Source organism: Microtus pennsylvanicus, chromosome 5, assembly GCF_037038515.1.
Source record: "Microtus pennsylvanicus isolate mMicPen1 chromosome 5, mMicPen1.hap1, whole genome shotgun sequence".
Classification (NCBI taxonomy): domain Eukaryota; kingdom Metazoa; phylum Chordata; class Mammalia; order Rodentia; family Cricetidae; genus Microtus; species Microtus pennsylvanicus.
Genome location: NC_134583.1, coordinates 57,594,224 through 57,609,915, shown reverse-complemented (window position 1 = coordinate 57,609,915; position 15,692 = coordinate 57,594,224). Strand labels below are relative to the sequence as shown.

Below are 15,692 nucleotides of genomic sequence, written 5' to 3'. Positions count from 1 at the left end.
AAGTCTAGTAGGATGCAGTATGATGTGACTTTTTTTTTTCAGATTGCCTTGAACTTACTATATAGCCAAGAATGACCTTAAACTCCTGATCTTCCTGCCTTCATCTCCTGAGGGTTAGGACTACAGGCGTGCATCTCCGCAGCCAGTTCATAAGGTGCTGGCAGCTGAACGGGGGGCTTGGTGCATGCTGGGCAAATGCTTGACAAATGAATACATCCCCAGTCCCATGATAAGACAACATGAAAAGCATGAGTCCAGGAATCAGAGCCTTCCCCTAGGGATCCAGTAAACCCAAGACAAACCTCCCAAGTTCCAAGTCCAGAAAAAACAAGTCAAGGCTCTGAGTCACACACAGAGCCAGATTTCTTAGCTGTGAAATCACTCAAGTAGTCAAGCAGTCATCCAGTTAGTATAAACTGTGGTGTGTGTGTGTGCGTGTGTGTGTGTGTGTGTGTATGTGTGTAAGAGAGAGAGAGACAGAGAGACAGAGAATACTGTGTGGTGGCATGTGTTCACATGCAGGCCAAAGGGCTGGGGCTACAAGTACATAGGGATCCTGCCGAGCTTTTACCTGAGTTCTGGGGATTTGAACTCAGATCCTCATGCTTGCACACCAAGCCTTCTTATCCACTGAGTCATCTTCTTAGCCCTGCCCCTGTCTTTAATTTTTTCCCTCCCTTAATCCTCTCTTTTGCTCTTTTTTAAGGTTGAAGTGTGTTTTCTTCAAACAAATGTTTATGTGTTAAGTACCCACATCAGATATTACAACAGAAAGCAAAGATAAAGAGGACAGATGCCTCCTCACTGTGGAAGCCTTTAATATAGTAAGAAACGCAGGTGGTTCAATAAGCAATTTGGGGGAAAGTTACTTTAAAAACAATACACAAAACAGCCATTTTCTATTAATGAAAAAATTGGCAAATTCTGTTTATTTATTCATTGAGTTTTGTAAATGTGGGTGTTTTGCCTGCATGTATGTCTATGCACCGTGTATATGTAGTACACACGGAGGCCAGAAGAGGGTGTCTGATCCCCTGGGACTGCAGTTACAGCGGGTTGTGAGACACCTTGTGGGTGGTGGGGCTCGAACCCAGGTCCACTGGAAGAGCACCCAGTGCTCTTAACTGCCAAGCCATCTCTCCAGCCCTGAAAAAAAGAATTTTTTTAAACTAAGCTGAGAGCCCAGCATGTAGTAGGCTAAGACATAGAGATGGTAGCAAGTGTGAGGCTAGCCTGGACTACAGAGTAAGACTGTGTCAAACCACCAAAGCAGAACGAACGCTGAGATATTAAAGTGGTATTCAGGGATAGACACAGTCTCATGACTCAAACGCCTTTTAAATCCAACGAGGAGGCTCCAAAAACACTGCAGATGGGAGAGAGCTTGCTTAAGAGTTCCGGGACTGCACAAAACTAGGCAATGGTGGCTCCTGCCTGCAATCCCAGCAATAGAGAGGAAAAAGTTGAAGGGTCAGAAGTTTAAAGTCATTTTCAGTTCCACAGTGAGTTCGAGGCCGGTCGGAAGTTGTTAACACCATACCTGGCCATGCCCAAGTATTAAGAGGAAAAGTACAAGAGCTTGTAAAAATGTAAACACACTTCATAGACATAAAATCTTAATCTCTCTTTATCTCCTGCCTATAAACACTAAACTCCTGAATGACTCTTTAGATCCTTCCTCACTTAAATTCCCTGAATTGCTGTTTCATTTTCTCAAGGTTGTTCATTTCAATTCATTTTTTTACACCAAAACAATGACAACTGAACCTTGTACCCCAGGCTAGCCTCCAACTCCTATCCTCCAGCCTCTACCTACCTCCAAAGTTCTAGGATTGCAGCTGTTTCCCACAACACCTGGCCATCTGAACCATTTCAATGACAGAACAGGGTGTATGTAAATGTTTACAAGAAAGCTTTAGAAAAAGAGTATTGGCCTGTCTTGAGGCTAGGTATATGTAGAGAGGATTTGAGGAGCATTGTGAGGCCCTGATTTCAACTCTAATGCTGCCCCCCAAAATGGTATACTTAAATTATGCAAGGGCCAGTAGTGAAAAAAAACTTTCATCAATAGGTTAAAAGCTAAGTGACTTTAAACAATCAGCTCCTTCCAACCAGCAAAGCAGGCAAGCAAGTGTGCTGTGTGACCATCCTGAATGCAAAGACACCAAGAGGGGACACACTTATCACAGTCGCTTTTGATGACGGGTCAGGTGACACCCTTGGAAAAAGGTCTCTATCATCCTAGTGTCTGGCTTACGTAACTGCCTGCAGCTGGATAAATGTCAGCTCACATCTACACAGCCATCAGTTGCACAACAGAAATCCACTGAGCGTGTATGGGTGGTTGTTTTTAAATAACCAGAACGAACCTCCAAACAAGAGAGAGGTGCCTCTGTCATGAATCACGGAATGAAAGAAAAACAGAGCCAAGCACCCGGGCATAGGCCGGGAATCACAACACCAGAGACAGGTTCATTCAACACCCTGGCTGTATTTTAAGTTCCAGACCAGCCAGGGCTATATAGCAAGATTCTGTCTCAAAAAAAAAAAAAAGAGTTAGAAGGAAAAGCCAGTAACCCAAGAAAATAACAGAATGGTAATATAACGAACAGACTATTTCTTTCTCTAGGCAGTAATCAGGCCAGAGGTCTGCACCCATCATTGAAGTCACTGCCAAGGCCCCAAGCTCAGAGGCGAGAGGAGGAAGCCCCTCTACCTGAGGCAGAAACTCCTGGTCCCCACTGATATCCAAGTCTTTCCTTCCTTCTCAGTGGTACAAACCCCACTTTATCGAGGGTAGTCACATATCCAGCTATGCTTCTTTGAAGCCTGAGCTTTCAGTTCAGAGAGTCTCCAAAGAGACAGAATGCATTTTTCTTTGTCTTTCTCCTGCTGCCTGGAACCCCACTGTGACAGTGGAGGTCTGGCAGCCATCTTTGATTTTGAGAACTATGGGAAACTTAGGGGCAACAGATCAAGAACTAGGAGATTAGGTCTCTCAGACTACTTTATGAAGTCACTCTGCCTATTCTGAACTATGACTTCGAGAGATATTTTAGGGGCTAGAGAGATGGTTCAGTGGTTAAGAGCACTCCCTGCTCTTCCAGAGGTCCTGAGTTCAATTCCCAGCAACCACATGGTGGCTCACAACCATCTGTAATGAGATCTGGTGCCCTCTTCTGGCCTGCAGACATACACACAGACAGAATATTGTATACATAATAAATAAATAAATCTTAAAAAAAAAGAGAGAGAGATTTTAGGGGCAGAGAGATGGTTCAGCCCGAAGAGCACTGGCTACTCTTCCAGAGTACCTAAGTTCAGCTCCCAGCATCTATACAGCTGTTCAGAACCCCCTGTAACTCCAGTTCCGGGGATATGACACCCTACTCCAGTCTCTGGGGCACCAGGCACATACATGGCGCACAGACATGAATGCAGGCAAAACACACATGCACATAAAATAAAATTTAAATTTAAAAACAATTATTTTATAGACTAGAGAGATGACTCAGTGCTTAAGGGAACACACTACTCTTGACCTAAGTTCCATTCTCAGTGCCTATGTTGGGTGGTTCACAATGGGGATCAGATTCCTCTGGCTTCTGAGGGCACTCATGGGAACACATATATGAGTACACACACGTACATGCACTCCCCCCCACACACACACACTAAATTAATTTCATTTTTAAAAAGAAGAATGGCTTTAAGCCAGATGTGGTGCTGAATACTTGTAATCCCATCACACAGAAGGCTATGGCAGGAGAATTGCTGCCAGCTCAAGGCCAGCCTGGGCTACACAGTGAAACTCTGTCTTTACTTCCTCTCTGCATCTCCCCCCATAAAGAAAGTTCTTTTAAACAAGAAAATAAATTGTGTGTGTTTAAGCCACCACTGTGTCTGGGTTATTTCTGGGTTATTTTGTTTTATTGTTGTTTGTTGTTTTTGTTATTGTTTGGGGGGGGTTATTTTTGTTTTTGTTTTATTTATTTTTGGCTGTTTGAGACAGGGTTTCTCTGTGTAGCCCTGGCTGTCCTGGAACTCACTTTGTAGACCAGGCTGGTCTCAACCTCACAGAGATCCACCTGCCTCTGCCTCCCGAGTGTTGGGTTGTACACCACCACTATCACCACCACCATCAACACCAGGCTTCCACTACATCTGTTCCATGTCGTCTTCCCTGTGCTTTATTCTCGTTGGTGGCAGTAGCTGTTTTTGCTTCTCACAAAGACAGTTCTTAACCAAACACTTACCTTCAGACAGGCTGGGGGTTTTAGCTTTTTCTTTTTTTTCTTTTTTTCCACAGATGAGGCCACTGAGATCTCAAGTGGTAAGATGATCTATACAATATTAAGACTGTGGAGAACAGGTCTTAGCTCCTTGTCCAATGTTTTTCTCTTGGAAAACTGACTCTTGGATTCTAAATGGAGAGAGAGATTAAATATAACAATGAATTATAAACTTATCCTTATTCAGTAGGAACAGTACACAAGAATGCCTGGTATTATATACATAGTATACAATTAGTAGGAAATAAAAATATCAAATAAGCAGGGCAAGGGAGCCTGTGCCTTTAATCCTAGCACTGGAGGCAGAGGCAGGAGGAGCTCTGTAAATTTGGGGCCAGCCTGGTCTACAGAGTGAGTTGCAGGATAGCCACGGCTATGAAGAGAGATTCTGTCTTGGAAAATGGAAAAAAATAAATAAATAAAAGAGAAGGAGGAAGGAAGGAAAAAAGGAAGGGAGGGAGGAAGGGAGGGAGGAAGGAAGGGAGGGAGGGAGGGAGGGAAAAGAAAGAGAGAAGTATCACATTTTTATGACCTGTCAGTTTACTGGTAAAATAAACAGTCAAAGGCCAAAACAAACAGATTCTATTTACAATGCCTAAGCTGTTTGACACTGGCCAGAACTCAAGATAAGAGCATTAGTTTTTCTCACCATAGGCATAGCCTATATGACATAGACTTCAAGACACAGAGAACGGCTGCCATGTATTTAAATGCTTAGGGAAGGGCACTCTTTGAAAGGATTAGGTGTGTGGCCTTGTTGGAGGAAGTGTGTCAATGGGGTAAGCTTTGAGGTTTCAAAAACCTAAGCTAAGCCAGGCCCAGCAGCTCTCTCTTGCTGCTGCCTGTGGATCCAGATGTAGAACTCTCAGCTCCTTCCACAGCACCATCTGCCTGCACAGCACCACCACACTCTCTACCATGATGACAGTGGACTAAACTCTGGATCTGTAAGCCAGCCCCAAGTAAATGCTTTCCTTTGTAAGAGTCACCACAGTCCTAGTGTCTCGTCACAGAACTAGAACATTGACTAAGACACAGGGTAACTTTTTCTGTTTTTTTTAAACATATTTGTTTTTATTCTATGTATATGTGTGAGTTCCTGCATGTAACATACATGTGTACCACCTGGTAGTCCTGGAGAACAGAACTGAAGTTATAGGCAGTTGTGAGTTACCATGGTGACAAAAACCCAGAGCCCCTGAAAGAGCAAAGAGGACTCTTAATCTCAAGCCATATCCCCAGCCCCAAGAGCAACTCATTCTGTTAAGTCTCTAGCTGGGAAGTCAGGTATGGTGCTACCCGCCTGTTGATCCAGCTGGAGGGAGAAAACAGGAGCATCAAGGCCATCTTTGGCTATATAGTGAGTCTGAGCCCAGTCTGGGCAAAATGAGACTGTCTCAAAAAAAAAAATTAAAAAGTAAAAAATTCTTTTTTTAACTTCTACTATTTCTTTGAGGTTTTCACATAATGCATTCTGTTTCTGTCCATCTCCTCCCATCCCAAATCTGCCCCAAACCAGACAAACAAAACAAACCAAAGCAAAACATAAAAGAAGAAAAGGGGGATTGTCATGGAAGAATTAGCAAATTCTTAATTTTAAGTATTTCTTTATACTTACCACTACCTTAAAACAATTAGCTTGGAGATGGGAAGATGGCTAGAGGGCAAAGGCACTTGTCACCAAGCTCAACACACCTGAGACTCAGAACCCAAATGGTAGAAGAAGAGAACCAACTTCCGAAAGTTGTCCTCTGACATGGTACACACATACAAAATAAACATTAAAATATTTTAATTAGCTTGACCCAGTTTGTCACAGGTCTGTTGTTGTTGTTATTCTATTTTATGTGCATGTGCCTGTTTATCTTTATGTGCACAATATGCATGCAGGTGCCTGTGGAAGCCAGAAGGGGTTGTCAGAGCCTCTGAAATGGAAGTTAGGCAATTGTGAGCAGGTGTGGGTTCTTCCAAGAGCAGCAAGTGCACTTAACCACTGAGCCATCTCTCCCTGCCACAGAGATCAAAACCAGTGCATTCCAAAGACTCAAAGCCTTTTCTGAAACCCTACTACATACAAGATACACATGTCTAAGTCTTTCTATGAAGTTTGAAAAGAAAAGAAGCAAATCAAGCCTCTTCCAATTTTAGTAACAGATATCTGTTTAGGCGAATATGCAGGTTAAATTTTGTACATGACTTCAATACAACACTGATGAGCATACAGAGGGAAATCCCACATCACAGCACAGCATGTTAAAAACAACGAAAGAAACAGCTCGTTGAACCCCAGCCGCATTCATTGGTTTGCCAGTTACTTCCACTTTCCCCACTCCTGCCCAGGAATAGAATGGATGCTAAAGCAAGAGCTCTCTCCCGAGCTGGATCCTTAGTCTGTGACTTGAGTTTCTGAACCTTGACTTTCCTAACCATAAAACTGGATGAAGCTGGGCATGATGGCCACAACCTGTACTCCCAGAATTCAGGACTGCCTTAAGTGTGAGGCCAACCTGGGCTGCATACTGAGTTCCAGGACAGCCTGGGCTACATAAAACATGCCTTTTAAAAAACTAAATAAGATTAAATTTATGAAATTTTATTAATAAAATATAAATTATTGTCAACCCATTTTAACTTTTTAAACTTTTATTCATGTGTGTGTGCGCGCGCGCGCGCGCGCATGCGCGCACATTGCGCGCGCACATGCATGCATGTGAACCTGTGCCTGAAGAGGCCAGAAAAGGGTGTCAGATCTGCTGCACTGGAGTTACAGGTGGTTGTGAACTGCTGGGCATGGGTACTGGGGACCCAATACAGAGCCTCTGGAAAAGTTAGCATTCTCAACTGCTGAGCCAGCTATCCAGCCCACATATTATCATTTTTAAGAATTCTTTCTTTCTTTTTACTTATTTATTTATTTATTTACTTCATGTATATGGATACAAGGTCCATGACATTCAAACAGAAGTCAGAGGAAAACCTGGAGGACTCGGTTCTCTTCTTCCACCTTGCCATGGTGATGGGGATTGAACTCAAATCATCAGGCCTGGCAGCAAGCACCTTTACCCTCAGATGCATCTTGCCAGCCCATTCAATATATGTTAAAAAATAAAAATAAAAAACTGGCACTTGATCCTTCCAGCTCCCAAATACTCAAAGAAACATTTTGCAGACACCAGCCACTAAAGGGTCCTTAGACAACGGGACACCATTTTAACATTTACTATTCTACCATTTGGCTGCAAAGACATACAAAACATACCCCAAAACAAAGACACTAGAACAAATGCCCATAATTAATAACCACTGATTTGAAGTGCCCTAACTGCCTTCTTGGGATTTCATTTCCAATTCTATTTAGGGAAGACAAACCAACTTGGCACAAAGCAGGCTGAAAGCTGGGCTTGGTGGTGCACATCTATAACCCCGGCACGCAGGAGGCTGAGACTGAAGGATTGCCGCGAGGCCCAGGCCAACCTGAGCTACAGAGAGGGTCTGAGTCTATCCTGTCTAAAACAAACAAACAAAAAGTATTCTGAAAGACTATACAAATTGTGTGAGGGTTGGAGAGATGGCAGTTGGGGACGCAGGGGTTAAGGAGATGGCTGTCAGTAAACTGTTGGCCACGTAAGCATAGGACCTACCTGAGTTTGAATCTCAACCACCCACATAAGCAGCCAGGCAGGCTGTGTGCCTATAATCCAGCACTAGGGAAAAAGAGACAGGAAGATTCCCGGAACTCCTTGGCCAGCTAGTCAGCCCACATAGGTGAGGTTCAGGTCTCAAAACATGAGGTAGAAAGTGATAGAGGAACTGAAAGGCACCTCTGGCCTACACACACACACACACACACACACACACACACACACACACACACACACACACACACAATGAAGTACCTGGGGAGAACAGAGAAAGGTAAACACAACAGGGGCTCCACCACGGGGTGGTGGGTAAAATCAGAAGAGCCTAAAAACAGCATCTGTAAACCCACAAGGACACAGAGAGGAGTTTTTTAAAATGTATTTATGATGTTTGTGGCAAAGTCAGAGGACAACTTGCAGGAGTTGGTGCTCTCCTTCTACCATATGGACCACAGGGATCAAAGACAGAAGGTCATCAGGCTTGCCTCAAAAGCCTTTATCCACTGAGCCATCTAAATGGCTCTCGGAAAGGAATTTTTGACCCACACCAGACAAATGAGATGTTGGAGAGTTTCTGTGCTTACCTAATAACTATAGTGACACTGAGATTTCATTTGTAATTCTATATTTCCATGAATTTAATATTCTACACTATTAATTGTGTTAACCAAGGAACACGTGTTGGAACATTCATTTATTATTTGCTGAATTTGCTTGAGTTTTATAAAACTATATCACAGTTTAAATGAGGAAAACTCCTGATGCAATCTCTAAGAAGGAAAGATAAAGTAATCTACGTATTACTAGAGTCCAGTTACTTAACAAAAGCAAACAGGGAAGACCTTAAGAAGCAATTCAAATAGCCAAAGGCTATCTGGAACAAATGCCTGATAAACCCTGTGCCTCTTGACTTTCAGACAGTCATCTTTAGGGCTATCACTCAACATTTAAAGCTTTCCTATAGGAAAATCCCACAATCAAACATAACGTACTATAACAATTTCATTTAAACCGTGTGTGTGTGTGTGTGTGTGTGTGTGTGTGTGTGTGTGTGTGTGTGAACTGCTCCCCAAGCTAGTATCAATTTCCTAAGATAGGTGCTCAAAAGATCCTCCTGCCTCGGGCTCCTCTAATAGCTGGGATTGTGTGAGTCACAGCTTCCTGCCTTTTGTTAAAATCAGGGTGTGTTTTTTGGGGGGAGAGGGGTATTTATATTATTCATCCACAAATTTAGCAGAGCCTTAAGTAAGAAACTTAGATAATAGCATTCAATTTGTGTACGAGGTACATTAAACAGTATGAAAGGTATAAATCAACAGGACAAGGGGTCCTCTTCATTTTCGTTCTCTCTCCCTCCACCCCTTTCTGATCTTGCAAAATAATTGCCATGTAAGACCGCTGCCTGCATCAACCACAATAACCACATCAGCCCACTGAGTTAACATTCAGCAGGTGCAACAAGAAAGTATCATCTTTCTCTTCCCCTAAATCGAAAAGGGCTCCTCTTTCGCCTGATTTGTCACTTTGGGGCAAACGATACTACAGACGGCATGAACTTTCTCCTTAGTGGCAGAGATGCTGGCTTCACATACTCCTGGGAAGAGCTGTTCCTGGGCCTACCTTAGCTCCGCGGCACTGGTGGTGCGGAGCATCTACACGGAATTGCTGGGTCCAGAGCACTCACCCAGTGGGCATCCCACTCGCCCACCGACCCCGCCCCAGTCTGAGTCCAACACCTACCCCGCCAGCTTGTGCCACTGACCCCGAAGAAAGCCCAGGTACCCCGCAGCAAAAGGAGCAGTAGAGAGAACCTGGCGCTTGGGGCTACAGCTAGGAGACCCTCCCCAGTCCTGCCCGCCCCCAATTCGGCCCTCAGAGCTCACAGCCTGAGCAGGGCAAGCGAGGACCTGCGTCCTCTCTCCCGGGAGCCGCCCAGCCTCCCCAGAGGTCGGGATTTGCACCCAGCTCCGCGCCACTGACCTTCTCGGCAGGGTCTCCGCGCGAGGCTAAGGCGACTGATGCCCGCCGCGCGCACACCGGTCTTTCCCAGCCCACGGCCCTCCGCCGCGCTCTATTCCACGGCCTCCTGCGCGCCCGCCTCCTGGTTGCCATGGTGACTGCCTCCGCCCCCCGACGGTCGCTAATTGGTCCGGCCCCGGATCACGAAGGACGCCCATTGGTAAATTGGTCCAGGGACGACCCTACGCGAAGGAGCTTGGGGAAGACCGAGCCAAGAGGGACGTGGCGCTCTCCGACGCAGGCGAGGAGGCCGCGCCTCTTCCCTCACTTGCTGTCCTGGACTAGCTTGTGGAGCGGGACTTAGGCGGTGAGGTGCTGCCCGGGGATCTCCCACAAAATCTGAGGCTCTTGGTCTGTGGCCTGTGCCTGCAGCTCCCCGAGTGGTGAATAAAAAAGTGCCCGTCCTCTTACGGGTTCAGAGCCTCTTTCTTGGAGGGACTCAGAATGGTATTTAACCGTACCCCACCTTTATTATCCTGGGCCTTGAGTCACTGTGGCTTAATTGCATCTACCTCATTTTTATCTTACGCACATCTTCAGATGCCGCTTTCGCTACTCTCTGCCCCATGGAGCAGAGACATCCTCATCTCATTTTAACCATGGGCTCTTAGATGAACATGGTTGGAAGTTTAGAAAAGCCTTGAGAGCCTTGGGCTGGTTTTGAAGCTTGGGTGCCAGTTACTTACACCTTACTGATCTTTCATTTTTTTTTCACCTTAAAGACAAATGTCCCTAGGTTGTGTACCACTGGTCTCCCGACTGTAGTGAAAAGCAAACAAAAGCAATTAAGGAAAGTAGGGTTTATTTTGGCCGGCAGTTTAAAGGTGCGCTTCAGTACGGCAGCAGAGGCAACTGGTCACAAGGCATCCCAGTTAGGAAGCAGACAGACAGCTGATGCTTAGTGTTCTGTGTGTGTGTGTGTGTGTGTGTGTGTGTGTGTGTGTGTGTGTGTGTGTGTTTCTGTCTGTCTGTCTGTCTCTGTCTCTCTAATGCAGTAGATGACCCCAGTCTACAGTGGATTGAATCTAAGAGTAGAGAACCCACAGATACAGAGGAAGGCAAACTGCAGTGGAAGCCACTGTTAGCCCGATGCAACATAGGTTCATGGCTGCAGGCACCATAAGGGACCAGACTTCCTCTCTTGCAACATTCAGCTTGCTTGCCAGGCGGTGGTGGCACACGCCTTTAATCCCAGCACTCGGGAGGCAGAGGCACGAGAATCTTGTGAGTTCAAGGCCAACCTGGTCTACAAGAGCTAATTCCAGGACAGGTACCAAAACTACAGAGAAACCCTGTCTCGAAAATCAAAAAAAAAAAAAAAAAAAAAAACATTCAGCTTGCTTCTAACCCATCATTTGGGGCAAGGTATGAAAGCACTGTGCTTCTATTTCCTTTTGTGCAAAATGGGGACAGTAACACAGACACACACACACACACACACACACACACCTCCCACTTACAGCATAGCCAGCCAATAGAGACGAGGCTGGCACATTGAAAGCAGTAACTGCCATTCTTGGGTTGGTGGTTGAACTAAGACTACACTCGGCTGTAGATTTTAACTCTTAAGCACTTCTCATGCATTCACTTAGACTAATATCCCAAGGTTAAGCTCCTTTTGTGTTTTGAGGGATACATGTTTGGTTTTGGGGGGGGGGTGGGCTCTGCTTCCAGTAAAGGGTTAATAGCAGAGACCTATATAAGGAAATGAACAGGTTGAACATAATGATACTTAAGGAAGATAGAAAGTTATGGTGTAGGGACACTACATTTCTACTTGGAAAACACATGAGAAATACTACCTACATCCTAGGTGTCATTAGTAACCTTGAGTTGATTTTACATCCCAACACTGTGGAAAGTACTAGACTTGACAGGCATGGTGGTCCACACCTTCAGCACTAGCACTTGGTAGAAAGAAGCAAGGGGATCAGGAATTCAAGGCTAGCCTGTGCTGTGTAAGACCCTGTCATATGAAAGAAAAACAAATACTAGACTGTAAACACAATGAAGGCAGGAACTATTAACTGTTGTCTAGCATAAGAACAGATACTGTCTGAACCAGGAACAAAAGCTCCACTGCTGTAGCTTTTCTAAGGACAGACCTTAGAAGCTGTGGTGCTGTCTGGGTGATTCATAGAAATCCAATGGGGAGCAGCAAAACCTGGCAAGCGAGATGAGATGCACCCTATGATGTAATAAAAGGAAGACGATAATGGAGTGTGGTGACAGAGATGTGACACTTTTCTGGGGTGATGGAAAGAAGACAAGAAAAGCAGGATGAACAGTGGCCATGGGGATAAAAGCCTGGAGTGGTGGTTCTTGTCTGTAATCCAAGCACTTGAGAGACTGAGGCAGAAAAATCAGTGTTAAGTTTGAGGCCATCGTGGGCAACAGTGTGAGACCCTATCTCAACCTCTCATACTAAACAATACTAAATAGAAGCAAAGACAAGCAGTTCTTGGATCGAAGAAAAATAACAATAACAGAAGTAGAGAACATCCTTGGTATACTCAAGGCCCTGATTCAGTCTTCAACCAGAAAAAGAAAGAGAGAGAGAGAAAGAAAGAGGGAAAGAAGGAATGGAGGGACAGAGGGATGGACAGAGGGAGGATCTTGAATACATCCTCTTATCCAAGGAATTTAAGAAGAAATATGACTTCTTAAATCAAGATGGCTCCGAGGATAGCCTTTGTTCCAGCTCCAGGACCTACGTGGTGGAAGGAGAGAGTTGAGTCGTCCTGTGACCTCCGCATGTTCACTGTGGCATATGCTGCTCCCCACCCCCATTCCCAGACCCCCACACATACACACACATTAAATGTCATTTTAATAAGAGAAATAAATGCTGCTTAATAAGTAAAACCTGAAACTTGGGTTTTATCTAGGATGGAGAATTTCCTGATCAGGAGAAGGACGGAAGAACAGTCAGTACACACAGCACAAGTCAGAATCCATCCCCAACCCTACCTCAAATGCTTGACATTTGTGCCTGGTCTTGAGTTGGTTATCTGACTCTTGGCCTGGTGTGTGTTCTGGCAGAGTAACCAATCAGTTCATTGGGTAACCAATTAGGTAACTGAATGAAGAGGTGATATGAGCAGGAAGCCTATGTACCTGGATAAAGAATCGGGAAGATCTCAGTTTTCTTTAAGAGCTGGCCACTAGGAGTTTGATCATGCTCCAGTGAGCACGGGCAACACATTGGATGTTTTGTTTGTTTTAATTTTTGTTTCGATTTTGTTTCTGTTTCTCTTCTTTTGGGGGGCAGGTCACAAGGGTGGGGGAGCTGACTTGGGAAGACTCGGAATTGTGAGGGGTGCCTGATATGAAATTCCCAAATAATAATAAAAATATTAGGGCGGGGGGGGGGCGGGGGGAACAGCTCCAGGTTGCTTCCTGCCTTGGGCAGTCCACCCCATTGTCTTTGGACTGTGCCCTTATGTAGCATTATTAACTAAACCCAACTCTATTCCTATTAGCTAATACCTCCCAGCAAGCCTCTAGGCAGAGTGGGTCATGCTGCCGAGATAGTGAAGGGTAAACCAGAGGGTGCCTGACACACTGTCCCACAGCGATGTGTAAAAAGGGCATTTCTGTACTGTCATCTGAGGGTCGTATGAGGTGCTGGAGAAGGTACAGGGTAGATTTTATCCTCTCTCCTCACACACTCTCTGCTTGTTACCTAGGAAACCCTGGTTGATTATTACCTTCATGGGATATCACTCGACTTGATCTAGACAATTTGATTCTTTGATTTCCAAGGAAACCTGGCTCTGCTAAGAAACTCAAAATGAATTTGCTAGAGGCAGGCAAGAAGAAAAGGAAACCTCTGAGCAGACTGGCACCCTGAGCCCTGCCCCACTAGTGCTCGGTGCCTCAGGAGAGGGGGGTGTAAGGAGCATCCAGGTGGTTGGTTGTTTTGACTCGTGTGTGTGTGTGTGTGTGTGTGTGTGTGTGCGCGCGCGCGCGCGCGTGCGCACGCGCACAATATTTATGTACATATATTGTATATACTCTAATGTTTTGTTACAGGCTCGCTCTCTGTGTAACTCTGGATGCCCTTGAATTCCATATGTAAAACAAACAGATCTTGAACTAGTGGCAAACCTCCTGCCTCTGTCCCCTGACTGTCGAGATTACAGGCATGTGCCACCATGTCCCACATATTCTGGCTTTTTTGTTTTGGTTTGGTTTTGGATTTTTCAAGTCAGGGTTTCTCTGTGTAACACCCCTGGCTATCCTGGAAACTCTCTTCATATACCAGACTGACCTCAAACTCATAGAGATCCACCTGCCTCTGCCTACCCAAGTGCTGGGATTAAAGGCACGTGCCACCACACCCAGCCTATTCTGATTTATGAATACCACAGTATGCCCCCTCTGTATTCTTCTTACAGGATTCAACATATAACAGTTGTTACAAAGGCAAGTTCTTTGTGTCTAAAAGATTGCCCGAGAAGGTAGAGACTAGTTATTATACATTAAATACTCAGAAACTAAAAAACTCAACAACAAACTATGGGAGCCAAGACTTACAAACTGTATTAAGGTCTAGCTCTGAGACCAAATCACCCCACTGTCTGCTTCTGTGGCTAGTTTTCTTGGCAGATAGTCATATTCAATAGCTACACACATTGCATACACAGTATCTTTACACAGTGTCTCTGGCTACCTTGAAATGGCAGATCTGAATAGATATGAAAAAAAAACTTTGAGTTCTCAAGATAGAAATCATGAGCAAAGTGCAGTGGCATGCACCTGCCTCTGATTCCAGCTATTCAGAAGGCTGAGACAGGAGGATTGCAAGTTTGAGACCTGCCTGGTCTAAGATAAAATGTAGAAAGACTGGAGATATATCTTAGTGGGAGAGTGCTTTCCTAGCATGTTCAGCATCCAGGGTCATAGAACAAGAAAATTATTACTTCTTGGCCCTTTACAGAAAACAAATTAGTCAATCAAGGTCTGGATAATTCATACAGAATCCTATTTCAGTATTCTTGGTGCAAAAAAATAATAATAATAATAATGCTTCACCTTCATCAAGTCCTCTAATCCATTACCTCTCAGGCTTTTTTATATATACAAACTTCTTGATTGTTTAAAATTATTATTATTGTGATTGTGTGTGTGTGATTGTATATGCATGACGTGAATGGACAGTCAGAGGACAACTTTTGGAGACCGTTCTCTCCTTCCAATTTTAATAGTTCCAGGGATTAAACTCAGGGGAGCAAACACCTTTACCCACTGAGCCTTCTCACTGGTCCTGAAGGTGTTGATAAAATACAACTTGTGATTAAGTAGGTCTGTGAGGAAGCAGGAGATTCTGTTTCTGACTAGCTAGTTCCTGGGGGTGGGGGTGGGGGGTCTTGATTCCTTTATGTTGTTGTTTCCTTCTTTATTAATTATTATTCATTCATTCATTTATTCATTTATTTGAGACAGGGTCCCTGTATCCCAGGTTAGCTAAAAACAATCTCAATTCTGCTCCTCCTGCTTCCACCTTCCGCACCGAATGCCAGAGTGACCGGCAGGTACCACCATGCCGGCTCCATTCAGGTTTTAACACCAGTGGCTTCCTGTCATTTCTTCCCTCATAACCTAGTTTAATGTCTGCGGCTGATCGATGAACTCTCCCCCCTGCAGGCATCTGCTCTCTTGCCTTTATTTCCCTCTGGAGCTCCCATCTGATAAAACTCAGCCTTGGGTGAAGCGGAAGGGCTCCCTTCCTGTGCTA

The 15,692-nt window shown here is 44.7% G+C and overlaps 1 protein-coding gene across 3 annotated transcripts in view; it reads right to left on the bottom strand.

Moving 5' to 3' along the window:
• The window catches only part of Nucb2 (nucleobindin 2), a 34,968-nt gene extending 24,920 nt beyond the window's left edge, over positions 1 to 10,048 (bottom strand). The window contains exons 1-2 of one of the 3 annotated variants that reach the window (XM_075971988.1): positions 9,914 to 10,048; positions 4,257 to 4,423 (exon numbers count right to left, since the gene is read on the bottom strand). The gene's annotated coding sequence lies outside the window, so the exon portion shown is untranslated. The remainder of the gene's footprint in view (positions 1 to 4,256; positions 4,424 to 9,913) is intronic. The other 2 variants (XM_075971987.1, XM_075971989.1) reach the window with 2 other exon arrangements.
• Between the last annotated feature and the right edge of the window lie 5,644 nt (positions 10,049 to 15,692).